At 52.9% G+C, this 5,000-nt stretch overlaps 1 non-coding gene across 1 annotated transcript in view; it reads left to right on the plus strand.

The window, feature by feature from the left end:
* The first annotated feature begins 3,661 nt into the window (after positions 1-3,661).
* Positions 3,662-5,000, plus strand: part of LOC124772134 — a 1,909-nt gene continuing 570 nt past the window's right edge. Inside the window, exon 1 of the ribosomal RNA XR_007013807.1 lies at positions 3,662-5,000. This exon is cut by the window's right edge and continues 570 nt beyond it. This is a non-coding gene — a ribosomal RNA (small subunit ribosomal RNA).

Genomic DNA, 5,000 nt, shown 5'->3' on the forward strand with positions numbered 1-5,000 from the left:
TTGCACTCGCACTCGCAGTCGCAAAAACGTGGGGCAAATATATTACGCGGAAGAGCTATAACAGACCGAGCCCCACTGCATGGGGGGAGTCTTTGTCACTAATGTACACAGATGGAACATTTTGGACTGGAACCAGATTACCCGTACACACGGCGGTGATTAGTAATCAATGCAGAGCCATCAAACTACAGCAAATATACACAACTGTCCGTATACATGCTGAAAGAGTCTGCCCACAATGGGAACCACACGTCAGCCAGACACTCTGATCACGCACCACTCTCTGCTTCTAACAGGCGCACATACAATATGTAAGCACCAGCATGGAACAACATCCAGTGCATCTTCTCCGCCACATTACACAATCCACACTATCACAACCAGACCAGGAGGTCCATGCGGAAAATACAATATCCCAGCCTTTCGACATCCACCATTGCGCAGACCAGGCACCAACACCCACACATGTCCTATACAACGGTGCACCCAACATCACAATAGTACCTCCTGTCACAGCGCACAAACAATGACATGAGTCAAAGACACAGGTCTCACACAAGCATAGAATTGGAGCGCCGCCTCTAATAAGCCAAAGGTGCATCCTGACGTGACAAATCTGATCATGTCACAAGCATTCACTTACTATAATCACTATCAACGAACCTGCCGCCCCCGCCCCCCCCCCCCTACACCTTTCCTTACAACAACGTGTAACCTAACCTAACCTAACCTAACCTATGTTGTACCTTAACCTAACCTATGTTGTACCTTAACCTAACCTATGTTGTACCTTAACCTAACCTATGTTGTACCTTAACCTAACCTATGTTGTACCTTAACCTAACCTATGTTGTACCTTAACCTAACCTATGTTGTACCTTAACCTAACCTATGTTGTACCTTAACCTAACCTATGTTGTACCTTAACCTAACCTATGTTGTACCTTAACCTAACCCATGTTGTACCTTAACCTAACCCATGTTGTACCTTAACCTAACCCATGTTGTACCTTAACCTAACCCATGTTGTACCTTAACCTAACCCATGTTGTACCTTAACCTAACCCATGTTGTACCTTAACCTAACCCATGTTGTACCTTAACCTAACCCATGTTGTACCTTAACCTAACCCATGTTGTACCTTAACCTAACCCATGTTGTACCTTAACCTAACCCATGTTGTACCTTAACCTAACCCATGTTGTGCCTTAACCTAACCCATGTTGTGCCTTAACCTAACCCATGTTGTGCCTTAACCTAACCCATGTTGTGCCTTAACCTAACCCATGTTGTGCCTTAACCTAACCCACGTTGTGCCTTAACCTAACCCACGTTGTGCCTTAACCTAACCCATGTTGTGCCTTAACCTAACCCATGTTGTGCCTTAACCTAACCCATGTTGTGCCTTAACCTAACCCATGTTGTGCCTTAACCTAACCCATGTTGTGCCTTAACCTAACCCATGTTGTGCCTTAACCTAACCCACGTTGTGCCTTAACCTAACCCACGTTGTGCCTTAACCTAACCCACGTTGTGCCTTAACCTAACCCACGTTGTGCCTTAACCTAACCCATGTTGTGCCTTAACCTAACCCATGTTGTGCCTTAACCTAACCCATGTTGTGCCTTAACCTAACCCATGTTGTGCCTTAACCTAACCCACGTTGTGCCTTAACCTAACCCACGTTGTGCCTTAACCTAACCCACGTTGTGCCTTAACCTAACCCACGTTGTGCCTTAACCTAACCCACGTTGTGCCTTAACCTAACCCACGTTGTGCCTTAACCTAACCCACGTTGTCCCCTAAAGTAACCCACGTTGTCCCCTAACGTAACCCACGTTGTCCCCTAACGTAACCCATGTTGTCGCCTAAACCTGCTCTGTAATTGTTATACGACTCGTTCAATTAGTGTAGTGTTGCCCACCCGCAACCCTCGCAATATAGTTCGCTACTCGCACTGCCCGCTCCCCTGTGTATCGCTTCATGTTAAACACCTTGCAAGTCTTGCTGACTTTCCACATGCTCCTGCTGTACACTGTAATGTGGATGGCAGCAGGACGTACATGCCGCCCCTCCCCACGTCCCCACCTTGCCCCCCTGCCTTCGCAAGCTGGTTGGTGAGAAGTTTGCATGTTCAATGCCCTTCGCATGCGACGTACTCAGGCTACGTTGTGGTGCGGCCTGTGTCAACCGTCCGCTAATGTCGTACGCGTAAACCACAATCTGTACTGCACATTCGTCCTTATGTACCGAATGATACATCGTGGCACATGTGTGACCGTACAACGACTGCGCCCAAAAACGGCGGACCATACAGTGCAAATATTGTGCACGCAGCTACGTGTCGTCTCCCTATGAGAGCTGGATTGCAGTGTGGTACGCCATAGAGACGTGTGGGAGGAACGGACGCCGTGGATGGCGATCAGCATGAGCTGTCTGTTGATGTATTCGGACCTAGTCGTCTCTCCTCACACACCGTGATGGCATGGTGCACCGCGTTCCATATCTGCGACATGCTACAGAGGCCGGTTGACAGTCGTTCGAGCAATGGACATCGCATACGTACGGGGGCCACCTTCCACGTATTGTCTAGGCGTGCACATTTTGTTGCGTGTATGTGGGCAGACGTAGTGTGGCGTGACACCTGACACAGGCATGCAATAATCGTTGAAGTTGCAAATGGCGATGGACGCCTGCGTTTTCTGGTGAAGTTACGCAAATGAACAAATGGTAACCTGTTGTGGTGCGGTTGTTCTCGCTAGGGGTGAATCGGTGATGGCGACGATAGGTTGAGGTACGAACCGGTTGTTCCAGCGATACCCACCATGCCGACGAAACTGAACGGCATCTGGGTGTGAAGCGATACGCGGCGGTGGCTGGGTGGGACCGTCCCCGGCCGGTGAGGGGGCGCCTCCCGGCGTGCTGGCCGCGCGGTGCGTGGGCGCACGCGCTACAGCCGGCTGGTGGGGGCGGCCAGTGGCAGGCGCGCCGGCCGACGGACGCGGCAGGCGTCGCAGCTGCGCGCCGGCGCACCCTGCGCGCGGCGCCGTGCGGCCAAAGTAGGTCCTCGCGGGCCCGGTGCGAAGCGCGGTGGACATCTTCAGTGTGCTGGTCCGATTGAGGACTGTGTGCGTTGAGGATGCGCCGCCGCCCGGCGCTCGGCGCCGCGACGCCGTCTGCTGCTCGGTCGCCCCAGCGGTTCTCGCTGGTGGTTTGTATCGCAGCTGTGCGGATGTGTTGGCGCGTGCGCTGTGCTGGGAGAGTTCGCTTCGGCACCCAAGTGGGGCTTTTGTCCTTCTGTGGCGCTGGCGTTGGAGCTGCCGGTCACCGTAGGTGGCGCGTGTTGTCTCCCGCCGGCAATGCCACGACAGCACGCTCCCGGGCCTCTGTCGGCAGCGGCAAGCTCAGTTGGGAGCACGGGTGGTCGCACCGAAAGCGTCTACTCGCCTAACTCCGGGCGATTGCGCCTCTCTCGAACCCGACCAAGTACTTGGGACGGCGCTGCGCGCCGCCGGGACCTGAGAGGGTTTCGAGGTGTATTGTGCAGGGGAGCTCAGCCTCCTCCTGTTTGCAGAATGATTGAGCGGACGCTTGCGTGTTCGCGCGGGCCCCCGGGACACACTCCCGGGCGGCCGGCTGCTCAGCTCTAGTTGACGCAGCTCCCTGGTTGATCCTGCCAGTAGTCATATGCTTGTCTCAAAGATTAAGCCATGCATGTCTCAGTACAAGCCGCATTAAGGTGAAACCGCGAATGGCTCATTAAATCAGTTATGGTTCCTTAGATCGTACCCACGTTACTTGGATAACTGTGGTAATTCTAGAGCTAATACATGCAAACAGAGTCCCGACCAGAGATGGAAGGGACGCTTTTATTAGATCAAAACCAATCGGTCGGCTCGTCCGGTCCGTTTGCCTTGGTGACTCTGAATAACTTTGGGCTGATCGCACGGTCCTCGTACCGGCGACGCATCTTTCAAATGTCTGCCTTATCAACTGTCGATGGTAGGTTCTGCGCCTACCATGGTTGTAACGGGTAACGGGGAATCAGGGTTCGATTCCGGAGAGGGAGCCTGAGAAACGGCTACCACATCCAAGGAAGGCAGCAGGCGCGCAAATTACCCACTCCCGGCACGGGGAGGTAGTGACGAAAAATAACGATACGGGACTCATCCGAGGCCCCGTAATCGGAATGAGTACACTTTAAATCCTTTAACGAGTATCTATTGGAGGGCAAGTCTGGTGCCAGCAGCCGCGGTAATTCCAGCTCCAATAGCGTATATTAAAGTTGTTGCGGTTAAAAAGCTCGTAGTTGGATTTGTGTCCCACGCTGTTGGTTCACCGCCCGTCGGTGTTTAACTGGCATGTATCGTGGGACGTCCTGCCGGTGGGGCGAGCCGAAGGCGTGCGACCGCCTCGTGCGTGCTCGTGCGTCCCGAGGCGGACCCCGTTGAAATCCTACCAGGGTGCTCTTTATTGAGTGTCTCGGTGGGCCGGCACGTTTACTTTGAACAAATTAGAGTGCTTAAAGCAGGCAAGCCCGCCTGAATACTGTGTGCATGGAATAATGGAATAGGACCTCGGTTCTATTTTGTTGGTTTTCGGAACCCGAGGTAATGATTAATAGGGACAGGCGGGGGCATTCGTATTGCGACGTTAGAGGTGAAATTCTTGGATCGTCGCAAGACGAACAGAAGCGAAAGCATTTGCCAAGTATGTTTTCATTAATCAAGAACGAAAGTTAGAGGTTCGAAGGCGATCAGATACCGCCCTAGTTCTAACCATAAACGATGCCAGCCAGCGATCCGCCGCAGTTCCTCCGATGACTCGGCGGGCAGCCTCCGGGAAACCAAAGCTTTTGGGTTCCGGGGGAAGTATGGTTGCAAAGCTGAAACTTAAAGGAATTGACGGAAGGGCACCACCAGGAGTGGAGCCTGCGGCTTAATTTGACTCAACACGGGAAACCTCACCAGGCCCGGACACCGGAAGGATTGACAGATTG

Source organism: Schistocerca piceifrons, unplaced genomic scaffold, assembly GCF_021461385.2.
Source record: "Schistocerca piceifrons isolate TAMUIC-IGC-003096 unplaced genomic scaffold, iqSchPice1.1 HiC_scaffold_936, whole genome shotgun sequence".
Lineage (NCBI taxonomy): Eukaryota > Metazoa > Arthropoda > Insecta > Orthoptera > Acrididae > Schistocerca > Schistocerca piceifrons.